This window comes from Podarcis bocagei, assembly GCF_964188305.1.
Source record: "Podarcis bocagei genome assembly, chromosome: 13".
Lineage (NCBI taxonomy): Eukaryota > Metazoa > Chordata > Lepidosauria > Squamata > Lacertidae > Podarcis > Podarcis bocagei.
In genome coordinates this window covers 3,434,297-3,451,492 of record NC_138138.1, presented here as the reverse complement: position 1 = coordinate 3,451,492, position 17,196 = coordinate 3,434,297, and the positions used below count along the sequence as shown (strand labels likewise).

The 17,196-nt window shown below is 45.0% G+C and overlaps 1 protein-coding gene across 1 annotated transcript in view; it reads left to right on the top strand.

The window, feature by feature from the left end:
- The first annotated feature begins 15,843 nt into the window (after positions 1-15,843).
- The window catches only part of DDC (dopa decarboxylase), a 57,715-nt gene continuing 56,362 nt past the window's right edge, over positions 15,844-17,196 (top strand). Inside the window, exon 1 of the mRNA XM_081168562.1 lies at positions 15,844-15,969. The gene's annotated coding sequence lies outside the window, so the exon portion shown is untranslated. The remainder of the gene's footprint in view (positions 15,970-17,196) is intronic.

Here is a 17,196-nt window from a genome sequence, read left to right as displayed (position 1 = left end):
TGTGTGTTTTTGTAATTTTGAGTGCTGTAAATGAATCCCAGAACGCTGGGAGAAGGGAGACATCTCGGGGAGATTCTGCTGCAGAGCCAGGTAACTTACACCAGCATGGGACCAACTGATCAGCAGCCTGGAACAGAAGCAGCACGTTATGGCATATGTTAGTGAACCATGCCTTGAGGGAGGCTTTTTGTGGCTGAACTGTTTTCCTGTTCCTGTATTCATGCCTGCAATAAAAGAACAGAAAATTAAAGAACAATCTCATAGCGATTTCTTTTCATGTCAGGGATTTCAACCTCACAGCTTCTGGAAGATTGGTCAGTTGCATATTTTGGATGGGGTTCATAGGCGCCGACTCCATGGGGCTTGAGGGGGCCCGAGCCCCCTCAAAAATTCGTTTGGGGGGGCTCCGCCCCCCCAATAATCTCCGGCGCCCCTCCAGCAGAGCGCCATCGCCGCCCCTCCCCCAGCCCAAAATGCACAGGGTCGGGCTGCATGCCTCCTGCCCTCCCTCCCGAGCAAAAGCTCCACCCAATTTCCTTCGGAGCTGATTAATAGGCGCAGCACGCTCTCCCCTATTCGCTCACGAGGAGGCGGCGCCACTTTATTTGCATATTCATGAGCTTATTTATTATTCATGAGCTTTCCCGGGCCCCCCCAATATTTTTTATAAGTCCGCGTCCCTGATGGGGTTGCAGTCCCTTCTGAAAGAATAGGCTCATAGTTGCTTCCGGGTCCATCTTTGTTGCTGGAGGCAGCCTCCGTGACCAGGAGACCTCTTACTAGCCACAGCTGGTAGGCCAGCTATGGCCGTTCTTGGATGGGGGTAGTCTGGCCACAGTAGTCAGGCACCTGAATATCATAATGTGCTCTATGTGGGGCTATGTTTGGGCTTAGTCTGGAAGCTCCAGCTGGTGCAAAATGTTGTAGCTAGACAGCTGGTGGGGACAACTTCAGGTTTCAGGTTCTGAATTAACCTAAGATCAATATTTGCTTCATTTTCATGTCTCTTCCCTGATTATAATCTTAACCTGTTTGAAGTTCAGAAATATTCCTTTATTTTCTCTTGAAGTTACTCTTAAACAATGAACTGTCTCAAGTTAAATCTACATCAGCATTTCCTAAGCAACACGTTTCTGCAATCCATCAAGACACTTGAGTTCAGGTCAGGTTTGAATTTTCCACTTTGATGCTCCAAGGATATTTCTATTATATGTTCATTTTGTCACGTTAGCAAGCAGTATTACCAAATCTATCTTAACCAAGTTCCTTCTTCTTAAATCCCTTAAATGTCTTTCTTAAATCTTCCAGAGAAAGGAATGCAACAGGTGGGAAGCAAGTCTAATCTGATAAGTTTCCCTTCAAAATACATTGCTTCAGTTTTCAAACAACATCCACCAGAATTGCCTCTCATTGGGTGCCTTGAAGACTAGGCTGAATGAGCTATAAACTATTTCTAAACTTCTAAAAGAGGCTCCTTAAATTCTTTGTTAAAGCTGTAGCTGCTAAGCCTCCTCAATGGACCTTGAAAGTGCACATAATGTGTTAGTCATAGGAATTTTTCAAAAACTTATCATTTGCAACAAAAGCCAAATGAGTAATCTTGTAGATTGCATTAAAGGTGACTTGTCTAGTTGATGCCACATATCAGATGGAAGCAAATGTCAAAGCTTCAATTCCTTTGATATTTCACTAGAATAAGAGAGCAGTAATGAATCTTGTGAGGTTTAAAATATCTCATTATATCATGTCAGCAGAGATCCAGGACAGCTGTTGTCAAAGATAATGCGAGAAATAAGATGGGAGAACATCAAACTATAAATATAGTTAAGAACATGAAACATGTTTTGGTATCTAACAACAGCATAATCAAATCCAAAAGGTGACATTTAAAGACATATTTATGAAAATGGCTTTTTCACCCTATGCAAATTGCTGGAGGGTCTGATTCAAATTGGAAGCCCACCTACCCTCCACACTAGGATCCAGGTCAGACCTCCAAAGCCCCTCTACATAGGGGCAGGGATATGGAGTCTCCTGGGTTACTCTGACACAAAATGCTCCAAAGAGAAGGGGAACCGCTTTTTTAAAAAGAATGTGGTGTGGTTGGCAATAAAACAATCTGAAACACACAATGTGTACCATGTGCAATGTGTACCAATGTGCAGACCATGGGGTGGGGGGTTATGGAGGCACCCTCTTGACACTGGCAACCAATGAGGATACTCCCACTAGTAGACCCACACAACCCCAGCTTTGCCGCTGCTCTCCCCTCGCCCCCCAGTGTACCAGCCAGTGTCGAGAGAGTGTCTCTGCCCCAATGCAGCCCCTGCTATGCACTTTGCCCAATGCAATCACTGGTGGTGGTGATTTGGGGGTTTTGTTTTGCAGGGGTCTTTAAACTCCGCAGGGCAAACACAACTGGAGTGTTATCACAGAACATCGTTAAGATATCCTCCCTACAATGCTCTGCTTTCATTCAGAGTGCACTGCAGTAGCCAGATAGTATAAGCACACAGTGCATTAATGACCTGAACTGTGAGTAGGCCAAAAGCTAGTCCACACATGGCACACCCAATCCCTTTTGACTCGGGCTGAGGGCTGCATTGACCTATGGGAAATCTTCTGAAAGCTGCGTGTCAAAGTGGGTATGACCAAAGTGTAAAAGCGGAAGTGGCTAAGCCTGCCAATTGTATATATTTAGTTGCCTCTATAGGGGCTACCAAAAAGAAACATTTTGGCATCACAGCATCACACTGGGGAAACACATAGCAGAAGTCAATTTTGTTTTTGTTTTTTCAAGAACTTACAGCACATATCCCTATTTTTAAAATGGTGAATTGGGAAGAGTGCAAAAAACACTTGAACTTTGAGCTCACCCACACTTCACTTCTGTGCCTTGAAAGCAGGGGGCCAAAAGGTTTTCTACTTGTTGCGTGCTTTCTAGGGACAGGTCTGAGCAGTTATGCGTTTGCCCTGCCACTTTCCCCGGGAAACTCACTCTTTACTGGTGAATGGGAGCTAACATCAATCTTTATAAAACTGACAGACATTTGCGATAAAGAGGTTTCCCTGGGGGAAAGCAGAAGGGCAGGCAGAAGTGGAGATGAGCCCTGGATCTTGGTTTTCCAAGATTTGCTATTAACTAGGATTTGAAACTGAGGTTTAGGCATGCCCAGAGCTCGTGTGTGTGTTGGTTTTGAGCCCTGCCCTAAGGAGATGTGGTAAGCAAAAGCAAATTGGCCTGCTTTTTAGGTTTTTGGAAATAAAATAAGATACTGGTCCTCTCCTGGCAAATTCAAGAACTTCTTAATATGCCATTTCACAGTGCTGCATAATCAGAAAGACCTGCAGGTATGGAACCCAGGGACACCTCTTTATGCAACCTCCTCATATAGAAGAAGAAGAAGAGTTTGGATTTGATATCCCGCCTTTCACTCCCTTTAAGGAGTCTCAAAGTGGCTAACATTCTCCTTTCCCTTCCTCCCCCACAACAAACACTCTGTGAGGTGAGTGGGGCTGAGAGACTTCAGAGAAGTGTGACCGGCCCAAGGTCACCCAGCAGCTGCAGGTGGAGGAGCAGAGACGTGAACCCGGTTCCCCAGATTACGAGATTACCGCTCTTAACCACTACACCACCATATAGCCAGGCAGCATCTATAGATTTTGGAATCTGACTCTCCTAACAATTTAAGCTAAACAATAAATGCACTAATGAATAGCTTTTTTTTCTTCTATCAAGACAAAAACTGGAGGATAAATCATTACGTGATGGAAACTGATCTGGCACTATCAGTTTAAGCAAGGATTGGCACAGGAATATTGGAATTTCTTTTGTAGGCTCAGATTCATTCCGCTGATGAGAATCTGTGATTGCTTTGCCTTGACTCCTTTCAGGTATATAAGCACATTTGGGCACGGAAGTCATAACTTATTACTTTCTTGGGGAGGTGGCCGTTGCCAGGATGGTCCTCAATACAGCCTGGCAGCGGAGTCGATGTGCCAGTTTGAGATTCCTCTCTAGGCAGCAGCATGGACCCAGTCACCCTTAAGGGAGAGCAAGTGAGAGGAACTGGAAGCACCCCCTGCCGCCTCCTCCTTGCCCAGCAACAAAGCTCAAGAGGAGGGAGGAGGGTGTTAGGCTGCCTCTTGGCTCAGGCCGAGGAGTCCCTCCCCTCACTCTTTTCTTCCCACACTGCAAGGCTGGGAGGGGGGAGAGATGGTTATTTACTGTTTGAAGACGACTCCGCAGGCAGCGTAAGCTAGACAGTGAGGCAGGACTTGAGAATCCTGACTGCTTTGTTAACCTCCCTTTCCCAAAACACACAACACAGGTTTTTTCTTTTCTTTTCCAGTAATTGATATTGTTTACAACAATATCAAGATGCTCCTATCCTATTTTACTGAAGCTTCTTAGAAGCTGTTTCCCCTAACCATGATGATTATTTTGTTTACAATATAAAGTGAATATTAAAAAGGTTTTCTTCCTCCATGCATGGGGCCACCTGACTTTGGTCAGCTAAATTTTCTGTGGAGTGATGGCCCAATTTAGCCCTTAGATTAAAAACTGTCTTTTATTTATTTTAATGAATGTTCTGGGTGGTTTCTGCTTCTCTGTTTTCTGAAACTGTTCTGGTTTGCTTTATGTTGTGCCGCTCACACTGGTCACTTACTGCCTCCTAGTGGCAGCACATGGCCTTGTATTGTTTGGGGGGGGGAAATATTGTGGGTAGAAAAATTTCACACTGAGCAAGTCCCAGTGCAATAAATAAGAAATTGAGCCGAGGGCTCACCTACATAGGATGCTAATGTTATGATTAGCAATCATGCTGTGGATTTAACAAAATTAAATACCAAGCATTGGGGTGAGGTTCAATCTTCCCCTCCCCAGTCAATATATCAATGAAAATGAATGCCCCACATAGCAATTATCATTGGGGGGGGGGATAGTTTGCTTTCTTCCCATTGCTAATAGCACTGCATGTGGGAGGGTCACCACCACTATAATGGCTGGAGAAAGATTAAATCTTTGCTCCAGCTCGCTGCAGTCCCGAGGACAGTGACCAACCCCACCAACCACCCATTACAGTGGTACCTCGGGTTATGAACTTAATTCGTTCCGGAAGTCCATTCTTAACCCGAGGCACACATTCCCTACATAGGCCTCCCATGGCCCTGGAAGTGGATTGCTTTCGTATCCCGGGGCAAAGTTCGCAACCCGGGACACCTACTTTGTGGAGTTTGTGACCCAAAGCGTTCGTAAGCAGAACTGTTCATAACCCGAGGTACCACTGTATTATTCTTTTATAAACCACATGACTGCTAATCACACCATTCACACAATGACAGAAAGACAAAGCAAGGCTTGCCAGGATCATGCCCACGTGGTCCCGAGAGGAGCTCCCACCCGCTTTGCCTTGAAGCTGGCCAGAGAACATGGAGCAGGAATCCAAAGCCGAGAGACTACAGTCTAGTTAGAGGCAACTGCCTTGAGCTCCATGATGGAAGAAAGGGAGGCTATAAATGCCATAAATAATGCACAAAGTCAACCCTGTCTCTATATGTCAGCAGGGGAAGACCACTTTCCACCGGGCTTTGGGAACTGACTGCTTTTAATGAAAGGGCTGTTGCCATGCTGTTTCATGGCAACTATTTGTATGGTTTAAACAGTTTAAACTCAGTGTATCTGAAGAAGTGTGCATGCACACGAAAGCTCATACCAAGAACTAACTTAGTTGGTCTTTAAGGTGCTACTGGAAGGAATTTTTTATTTTGACTATGGTTTAAACAGATTGTTTAAACTGGGAGTGTGTGTGTTAACTTGTTTGGGCATTGTTTTATTTGGGTGCATTTAAATTGTTTTTATATGTTAAATATTAATTTGGATTTTGGTATTTGTTATACAGTCATACCTTGGACCCCAAACATCTTGGCTCCTGAGCAAATCGGCTCCTGAACAATAAAAAACCCGGAAGTGAGTGTTCCAGTTTTCAAAAGATTTTTGGAAGCCGACTGTCCAGCACGGCTTCTGCAGCTTCCGATTGGCTGCAGGAGAAGCCGCACTTTGGTTTCTGAACGTTTTCAGAAGTTGAATGGATTTCTGGAACGGATTTCATTTGACTTCCAGAGTACGACTGTATGATAATTTGGATTTTGGAATTTGTATTGGTGGGCTGGGGGCTTTGGCTGGGGAGTGTATTTTTTATTAGTTTGTATACATTAGTATTTTTCATTGTTGTAATTATTTTTATTATTTTGTGGTGTAACTTTGTGTTGTGAACCACCCTGAGACCTATGGGCATAGGGCAGTATAATTAGCTAATTAGTAGTATGTAGTTTTATTTCTATTAATGTTTAATTATTTTTTAATGATTCCTCCCCCCTATGTTTTTATCTGCAAGCTGCCTTGAGTCCTGTTAGGGGTATAAAGAAATAACAATAACAGCAGCAGCAGCAGCATCTCTAGAAGACCATACTGGCTGTCCACTGCCGCTCATAGAATAAACTATACAGGTAAGGATATTCCTCAATAGCATAAGAAGAGTCTTTCTGGATCAGACCAAAGGCCCATCGCATCCAGCTTTCTCAACTACTACTAAATCACTATTTGACTGAGAAGTGTGCCGAAGTAAGAGCTGTTCGACAGTGGAATTTGCTGCCAAGGAGTGTGGTGGAGTCTCCTACTTTGGAGGTCTTTAAGCAGAGGCTTGACAACCATATGTCAGGAGTGCTCTGATGGTGTTTCCTGCTTGGCAGGGGGTTGGACTCGATGGCCCTTGTGGTCTCTTCCAACTCTATGATTCTATGATTCTATGAAGTGTACACCCCTTAATTATCATGACTAAATAACTAACAAACACAATTTTATTGCACCAATGCAGCTCCTGTTCTGGTGATGGTGGGCCTGCAGAACACAAACAGGATTGTCTGCCAACAAGACACTAATACTCAACAATCCATACCAGAGAGGCAGTGGGTAATGCTGGACGTGGCTTTCAAGATTATTGTGTGGATATAATGGCATGATCTCCTGCATGTATGTCTTATTATTTAATATTTTTAGAATTCATACCCCATACTTTTGGTCCAGAAGGACAGCTAACAAAGGCAGAAAAACAACAAAACTGAGCAATTAAAAGCAACAACTGGAACCTGCAACAAAATGATACAGTATATCCCCATTTCACAAGTACTGCTAATGCGGCAGCTCCGAAGCAGCAGCAGCGGGTGGCGGGCTCCGCTCCGCGCTGGGCGGCTTTCTCCCGGGCACGGAGCTGCCCAGCGTATTAGGCGACTGGGCTGATAAGACAAACCCCCAAATTGCAGCTGCCAACCCAGTCGCCTTATACGCCAGAATCTACGGTAATGGTGATGTTCAGGATTTCAGTGAGCCTGCAGCTGGAATCCTATCTAGGCCAGGGGCAGTTGGGGTAAAGACAGGGGAGGACAAAGGGTACCTCTATTCTTCCCATTTCCAATCCCTTCGCCCGTCGTGCTATATAGCGGGGGGGGGGGCACAGATCCAAAAATCTGCTTTGTATCTGTTTCTGTGTTGTTCTTAAAACTCCAGGCTGTTTCTGAGTAGTTCTGCTTGCTTTGCTTGAGATGTTGTGCATACCGCAAAACTCTGTGCTTGAAATTCATGAAACAGTGACAGCTCCCCCATCTCCATTTTTCCTCCATTTTGGCAGAAGCAGATGAAACTTGTAGGCACAAGAGTGGCTTAATTGCAGATCTGGAGGCTTTTGTGCAGGAAAGAAAAGGGATTCAGTTTCCTCCATAGTACATATTAGGGCCACACCTTTATTAGGCCAACTTAAAAAATCCATATTATCCATATTAGTTTCATATTTTCAAGGGAAATTGAGCTTTGATTCTGTCCCCAGCTAGCCCCCCTTCCATACTGAAAGTGTGTGTATAAATGAATATATCCATGAAAATAACATACAAAAATGCATTTTTTTGGGGGGGGGAAATGATTTGCAAAAATGTGTGTGAGTCAAAACTGCACATAAACACGTGTTTATCAGGAGAAAATCAGACTAAAGTGCTGATAAATTTTCATGAGGATTTTAAACAACGACAAAAAACACAAATTAGCACAGAAATATAAGACTGGGGAGAAAGAGAAATGGAGAGAACCAAAACTGACAGACCCAACCATCATCATCATCATCATCATTACTATTATTATTATTAAAATTTGTATACCACCCTATACCCACACAGGCATTTCACAACATAAACATTAAGAAACTGATATAATGTGTGGAGAAGTGGAGGAAACTTTGATGCATGGGGTACATTGATACACTAACAATACTTCAGTACCGAGAAATGTTATTCATGCCGCAACATCACTAAAACGTGTCTATACATGTGTGAGTACAACAGTTGAAACGGCGCCACCTGCCAATTAGCCATTGGCGTTTGATGAGAGTAAGTGTGTTTTTAGCAGGGCCGACTAAAAAAATACCATATTTTTCGCACCATAGGACGCACTTTTCCCCTCCTAAAAAGCAAGGGAAAATGTGTTTGCATCCTATGGAGCGAATGCAGGGGGGAGGCAGGCAGGAAAAGCCCCCAAGAGCCGCACACAAGCTTCGTGCGCTCTTGCGGGCTTTTCCCCAGGAGGGAGAAGGGACTGACTGGCCACATCAGTCCCTTCTCCCTCCTCGGGGAAAAGCCCCCAAGAGCGGCACCCTCTTTAAAGGCTGCGCGGCTCCTGCGGGCTTTTCTACGAGGTGGGGGAATCCCCCCACCTCCCAGAAAAGCTAGGAGAAGCCGCGCAGCCCCTTTAAAGAGCGCGCGGCTTCTGCGGGAGGTGGGGGAAGCTGCAGCAGATTCCCTCCTCCCGGGCTCCCTTTGAAGCGGCAATGTGGGAGGGGAGCAGCTTACACTCGTGTAAGCAGCTCCTCTCCCACTTTCCTGCTTCAAAGCAACTATGGAGGAGGGAAGGAATCATAGAATCATAGAGTTGGAAGAGACCACAGGGCCATCGAGTCCAACCCCCTGCCAAGCAGGAAACACCATCAGAGCACTCCTGACATATGGTTGTCAAGCCTCTGCTTAAAGACCTCCAAAGTAGGAGACTCCACCACACTCCTTGGCAGCAAATTCCACTGTCAAACAGCTCTTACTGTCAGGAAGTTCTTCCTAATGTTTAGGTGGAATCTTCTTTCTTGTAGATCCATTGCTCCGTGTCCGCTTCTCTGGAGCAGCAGAAAACAACCTTTCTCCCTCCTCTATGTGACATCCTTTTATATATTGGAACATGGCTATCATATCACCCCTTAACCTCCTCTTCTCCAGGCTAAACATGCCCAGCTCCCTTAGCCGTTCCTCATAAGGCATCGTTTCCAGGCCTTTGACCATTTTGGTTGCCCTCCTCTGGACACGTTCCAGTTTGTCAGTGTCCTTCTTGAACTGTGGTGCCCAGAACTGGACACAGTACTCCAGGTGAGGTCTGACCAGAGCAGAATACAGTGGCACTATTACTTCCCTTGATCTAGATGCTATACTCCTATTGATGCAGCCCAGAATTGCATTGGCTTTTTTAGCTGCCGCGTCACACTGTTGGCTCATGTCAAGTTTGTGGTCAACCAAGACTCCTAGATCCTTTTCACATGTACTGCTTTCAAGCCAGGTGTCACCCATCTTGTATTTGTGCCTCTCATTTTTTTTGCCCAAGTGCAATACTTTACATTTCTCCCTGTTAAAATTCATCTTGTTTGTTTTTGCCCAGTTCTCTAATCTGTCAAGGTCGTTTGGGGTAGGAAGGGGACCATGGATCCTCCGCTGCTCAGGGCTGCAGCGGATTCCTCCTCCGTGATTCCTTTGAAGCAGCAAAGTGGGAGGGGAGCAGCTTACACTCGTGTAAGCAGCTCCTCTCCCACTTTCCTGCTTCAAAGTGGAGGGAATCCACTGCAGTTGTGAGCAGAGGATCCATGGCTCGGCTTCCTTCCCTCGAAGCAGGGTGCGGGGGTGCAGGAGGGAAAGAGGGCAGCAAATAGATGCTGGGCAGGAAGACACAACCACACTTTGACCACTGAAAGTCCACCCTAGCCTCCCCAGATTTCCACTGAGACGGCCAGGCTAATCTCGATGGCCATAAGTCAGGCTCAGCAATATTAACTGGACTTAGATAAGCCATGGTTCCCCTTCCTACCCTCCTCTGAGGCTCAGTTTAAAGCAGCAAAGCAGACAGGAGCCGCCCGCTTTGCTCCTTTAAATAGTTTAGTGCAACATTTGATTCAGAATATTTTTTTCCGTATTTTCCTCCTCTAAAAACTAGGTGCGCCCTATAGTCAGGTGCGCCCTATGGAGTGAAAAATATGGTACATGAAATGTACAAGTGTTCCAACACTGTTTTACGTCCTTTAGTTAAGATTTAAAAATACCTAAGGTAAGTTATTCCATTCAGTATTCAGGTTACACGTGATTTTTAAATAAGTTCAGTGGTTTTTTAAATAATTGTTAGCTTTTTTGAAAATGTCCATTGGGGCACTTTGATACACTAAGACATTGATACATATAAAAGTGCTCTGCTAGTGTAAAATAGTGCCCCAATATACAAGTTTGAATGAAATCTCTAAACTCAGTAAATTTGAAAAGAAAAGAAATGTTGTTTGCTACGTGGCCAAAGTCATTTCTAAATATAATATGACAGATTATCAAGTGTCATATCTCAGGAAAAAAACAGGATCTTGTATGTTTGTTTTCCCCACTGTAGAAGATGAGGCAAGTGTTGATTTCAAGGATGTTGTTTGCCGTTGCCAAAGCCAAATTTCCCAAAGGGCACATCTAGAACATCATCTCTTTATACTTTTTCTATTGACTTAAGTGGATATAATGTGCAATAGACTCTAAACGTTAAGTAATTATCTTATTTTTTATAAGCATTTTGTTTAAATCACTATTTTTTGACTACCTATACTTTTAAGTTTTTATACTTTACACTTTTTCTTATACTTTTTAAGTTTTTTCAAAGCTTTTTTTTTAATGGATAGGTGTTTGAGGAAAGATTAATAGATTAATAATCTTTATTAAAAGATTAATAAAAGTTTTTATGTTTTCTTAAGAAAACCTGCCATAAAATCTATGATATGTGTGAAACACTGTTAGTTTTGATACGTAATTTAGATTTTAAGTTACAAATTGTAAGGCTGATTATGATCTCTCACAATAAAAATTGTGCAATTTACGCTTTGCATCAAAGTGCCCCATCCGATGTATCAAAGAGCCGTGCAGGTGGGGCAGAATGATACAAAACCCTTTTTTTTTTTACTGAAGTCATTATATTCTCATTATCTTCTAACTTTAATGGTTCTTTGGATTGCTGTTATAATATTGATTAGTTATGCCATGCATCAAGCCAAAAAAATTATTATTTGCCTCATTTTTGTTACATAAAATATGAGATTGATTTTTTCTGTATCAATCTGCCCCACTTCCCCCTATGGACTTCAAACCTGTTTGGGGTAATATATTGATATATCGCCCAGCCCTGCCCAAGATACATATCACAGGAGAATGATGATGATTTATTAAATTTGTATACCACCCTATACCTGTAGATCTCAATATGTTCACAACATAAAATCACAATGTAAGAAACACAAAATACGTAATCAAAATAAAAACACAATCCCCACTTCTACAACGTATTTTAAAAGGGCATCAGATGTCAATCATCCAAAGGCCTGGTTAAAAAGGAACGTGTACAAAAGGTGTACAATGAAGGTGCCAGCCGAACCTCCCTGGGGAGAACATTCAACTGACAGGGAGCCACTGCAGAAAAGACCAGTTCTAGTTTGGCCACCTGTAATAATAATAGGGGTTGCTCGTGCGTAAGTTGCCGCCACTCCTGGCTATGTTGCCTTGTTAAACCTTTTCTGTCTGGACAGCCCTTCACTTCGCGGCTGTCTCAGTCTCTAGCAGAATCCGTCAGTGGGCGTTTCTTAAACCTTTTCCAGCATAAAAGCTGTTTGACGCCAAGTCTCCTCCTACTCTCCCTGCGCGGAAGTCTTCTGCGCAGGGAGGGTGTGGGTAGCGGAGGACCCGTGCTCTCCCCGCTGGTCTCCGGCGAGGAGTCCTGGAGCCCCCTCGCCGATTCCCCCATCTGCCCCCCTTTATCCCTGGTGTTACGCTGATTTCCTTCCCCCGCTGATGAGCTGCCTCTCTCCCTGCTGGGCCCTTCTCCAACATCACTCGGGAGCCTTGCCTCCACCTCTGGCTCCGATGTCAGTTCCCTGACACCACCCTTCGGACCTTTCATGTAGGAGGCACATGAAGAAGGGCCTCAGATGATGGTTGCAAGAGCCTGGGTTGGTTTCTATGGAGAGAGATGGTCCTTGAGGTCTTGCTGTCCTGAGCTGTTTAAGGCTTTATAGGTCAAAACCAGCACTTTGAATTGGGCCTGGAAACTAATTGGTAGCCAGTGCAGTTGGACCAGAATCGGTGTAAGATGCTCAAACCGTCTTCCTCTGGTGAGCAACCTGGCTGCTGAATTCTGCACTAACTGAAGTTTTCAAACCGTCTTCAGAGGCATAACACACTCATAACACATTTCAGTAATCTAACCTAGAGGGCACCAGAGCATAGACAACAGGAGTTAGACTGTCCCTGTCCAGATAGGGGCGTAGCTGGGCCACCAGCCGAAGCTGATGGAAGGCACTCCGGGCCACTGAGACCACCTGAGCCTCAAGAGCAGGGGTCAGCAACCTTTTTCAGTGGGCTGGTCCACTGTCCCTCAGACTTGTGGGACTTGAAAAAAGAAGAATGAATTCCTATGCCCCACGAATAATCCAGAGATGCATTTTAAATAAAAGCACACGTTCTATTCATGTAAAAACACGCTGATTCCCGGACCGTCCGCCGGCTGGATTGAGAAGGCAATTGGGCCACATCTGGCCCACGGGCCTTAGGTTTCCTACCCCTGCTCAAGAGACAGCAAAGGATCCAGGAGGACCCCCAAGAGACATGACTGCTCCTTCAGAGGGAGGGTAACCCCATCAAGAGCAGACCACCTAACAGGGCAGAGGTGTCTTCTCCTGTGGCTGTCCTGTTCTGCCTTCCTTTGCTCAGCAGAGGGAGCTCCCATACTTACCAAATAGTTATGAGGTGTCAGACAAGGAATTGTTTTCTGAGACAGTGCTGAAAGCGGTACAACAGAGTCAGTGAAAAGAAGAGGCTGCTGGGTTGAATCGCAGACCCACCGAGTCCAGCATTCTAGCTCAAGCACTCTAGCACTCTCCCACTCCTGCTCACTAGCCACGGGCATTTGGAGCCATGCTGCCTCTGATCCTGGTGGCAACATACGGCCATCCTGACTCGCCATGGATAGCCTCGTCCTCCATGGATTTGTCTAATAACTTGTTGAAGCTGTCCGGATAGGTGGCCATCACTCAGGGCGGTGGCCTCAGGGTGGAAGGATTCGGGCAGCTGGGAGCCAGGGCACTGCTGTGTGGGCCTGCAACCAAATCCTCACCAGCCTTTTACTCTCCTGGCAGTGAAGGAGGGAGAGCAGGTCGGGGCAGAGGCATCTTCAGTTTTGCCTGAACACGTGTCAGGAAAAATTAAAATTAAAATGTGGAAAACAAGTGAAAACATGATGCGTGTGTCAAGAGAAACAAACAAGCAAACCAAATTAAATGTGATGATAACGTGAAATCATGACCCCAGGATGAGGAAAAATAAAAATTCCAAGAATGCAAAAAGCACGTGGCTCAGGAAAAGTAAAAATAAAAATAAATGTGAAAAACAAGTAAAATCATGACCTGTGGCTCCAGAAAAACAAAAACAAAAACAAAATAATGCAAAAAAGGTGTGTAAACTCAGGAAAAAGAAAAATACCCCAAAAGCAAAAAACAGGTGGATCTCCCTTTCCCCCTAAGATATAACCTTTCTTTATCAGCCTGGATAGCTCAGTTGGTTAGAGCCCGGGGATGAGAATGCCAAAGTTGCAGGTTCAATCCCTGTACAGTCATACCTCAGGTTGAAGTTGCTTCAGGTTGAGCGCTTTTGGGTTGTGCTCCGTGGCAACCCGGAAGTAACAGAACCTGTTACTTCTGGGTTTCGCCACTCGTGCATGCGCAAACGCTCAAAATGACATCATGCGCATGCGCGGAAGCGGCGAATTGTGACCCGCGCAGTCGTGGGTTGCATTCACTTCAGGATGCGGATGAGGCTCCGGAATGGATCCCGTTTGCATCCTGAGGTACCATTGTATTGGACAACTGCATATTCCTGCATTGAAAGGGGTCAGCAAACTTTTTCAGCAGGGGGCCGGTCCACTGTCCCTCAGACCTTGTGGGGGCGGACGGCGGACTATATTTTGGAAAAGAAAGAACGAATTCCTATGCCCCACAAATAACCCAGAGATGCATTTTAAATAAAAGGACTCATTCTACTCATGTAAAAACACGCTGATTCCCGGACCGTCCGCAGGCCGGATTGAGAAGGGGATTGGGCCGCATCCGGCCCCCGGGCCCTAGGTTGCCTACCCCTGGGCTAGCTGCGTCTCAGGTGGGATTCCTGTTTTTTAAAAACAGGCTAGCTGGCCAAGAGGAAAAAGGTTCCTGCCTCTCTCTCCCTCCCTCCCCACAAAATGGCCTTGTTGCCTTGTTTTTACTTACCTCAGGATCATTTCTGGAATTCTTCAGCTCTTTTTCAGTATTCACTTGGATTTGCACATTTTGGAGACACCAGGGGGTTCCCCATGACATGCGGGGGGGGGGAAGGGGGTGCATAAGCCTCCGAATCTGCCCCTTGGCCTCTGCATTCTCTCCCTCCGCCTTTTGGACTTTGTTGACTCCTTCGGCTGGCCCTCACGCCTTGGACCTTCCTGTTGGGTGAAGCGGTTTGTAGAGGAAACGCAGAGGGGGAGGGTAGAGGAGTAGTTGAGCTGCCTGCCCCTCTTTTCCAAATGCCCAGCCCCATCTGCCGACACTTCATGCAGTGGCGTAGCGTGGGGGGTGCAGGGGGGGCCGGCCACACCGGGCGCAACATCTGGGGGTTAGGGTTAGGGGGCGTAAATCCACGGGTTAGGGGGCGCAAATCCACGGGTTAGGGGGCGCAAATTACTTGCCTTGCCCCGGGTGCTGACAACCCACACTACGCCACTGACTTCATGCGCTGGTGCTCAGCTCTTGAAGACCTTGGTCTACTCTTAGGCCAAGATGTTCAGCATTTCTTAAAAAGGGGCACACTTGATAAAGCAACGTGTGTCCTGCACCTGGGGTGAAAGGTGTTTTCTTCACAAAGAACTATTTCTCTTTTTTTAAAAAGGAAAGATTAAGATAGTGAAGTGGGGGGGATTTAAAAACCCCAATTTTACTCATCTCCACGTTATTTTCATCAATTTGGGTATTAAAATGCCCCCACAGCAGTATGTCTGCCTTGCAAATAGTTCCTCAATGTTCTATATTGTAACGCTAATTAGAAATCACACCAGAGCTGCTTAGCATGGTGGTTTGTAGATATAGGAGACATGTAGACATTTAAGCAGCTAACTGGATTAGTATTAGGAATATTTGCTAATACTGTCTGAATATATTCATTATCTGTTGGGTGCCTGCTATCTTTTATGTCTATTTGCTTATCCCTAGAAAGGTGGGAGGCCTGACCTTCCCTGCCATACCCATTTGTACATGTGTTTAAAAGCTGGAAGAACCACTATTTTAAAACTTTGCAGTTGAATATCATTTGCATCTATAAGCCAAGTTTCTTGTAGGCACAGCAGATCAAATGATTTGAAGGAATGGGAGAATGTGGTTGGCGGGGAGGAGTTTCTGCATGTGGCAGAGGTTAATGATTGGTGTGCTTCCTTGTGGATGAGACTGATAGAGTAAAACAGCTTGGTCTTACTGCCCCCTGAAAATCTTATTTTCTTGAATCAGCTTTTTTGTGGCTCCAGGACTCTGCATGGTGCTATCTACTTAATTCAAAACACCTGAAAGTTGAAAGGAAAAAGTAAGTAAAAACGAATGTGTTACAGGACTGGGAATCTTAACCTTTGTACCAGGCTTTTGAGAAGTGTAAACTCTGCACTGTTGTAATCAACTAGCTGATACCATGTTTTCAAGGCTACTGTTTTGCATGATCAGAGCGTGTTTAATAAATGCTGCTTTCTTGAACATGTTTGCCTTTTTAAAATCAAATCTTTGGAAAACACTATACTGATTTAAATGATCCATATATTTGTGATCAATCCTGTTTGCCTGCCTGCATTCCTGTCAAACACAACTCTGTATATAACAAATGTATAACGTACACTGAATGTCCCAGTGCAATATTGGATATACCTGGGCTATCATCACTCCATGACACTTTTTTCTTAATCTGAATGCCTTGACTGAACCACGCGTATACACTGGACTCCGAGTTATAAGCCCTGACCTTATCTTGAAATTTCCTCAATGTCTGTGATATTATTTTGCCAAACACTATCGTCTACCTGTCTCTTTAAACTCTTCTCCAATTCGCAATCTCTAGTTCCATTCTCCGTTCCTCTTGGGTGGCCTTGTCTATAGCTAAGAGCATTGAATCGCTGGAGCATTTATTTATAATGCCTACTGATTTCTGTTTAAACTTCTCTGAGTCTAAGAATAAAGTGGGAGTCTTTTGGTATGCATTGATTTTTGTAGTATTCTGATAAAGACACAGCATGATGGTGCATTTTAAGCTTGCGTTTTAAAAGAACCATGTATGCCGCACAGCTCTCCTTGAAGGAAAGGTGGGCTGAAAAATAACTTAATACACATTCTTGCCATTTTGGTGCCTTGCTGTTACAAACATATGGGATTTTCACTGAAAGCTTGTGTGATAGTCATGCACAAGTTCTAAAGGATACTATATTCATATGCATCACATTGGTTTTGAGGAGCGGGTGGCAGTGTGGTCTAAACCACCAAGCCTCTTGGGCTTGCTGATTGGAAGGTTGGTGGTTTGAATCCCCGCGACGGGGTGAGCTCTTGTTGTTCTGTCCCAGCTCCTGCCCACCTAGCAGTTCAAAAGCACACCAGTGCAAGTAGATAAATAGGTACTGCTGTGGCAGGAAGGTAAACGGCGTTTCCGTGTGCTCTGGCTTCCATCACAGTGTCCCATTGCGCCAGAAGCGGCTTAGTCATGCTGGCCACACTGGCGGAGGAAGAGGGGGGCAGGAGGAGCACCCCACCCCCGGCAGTGCGATCCCAGTGG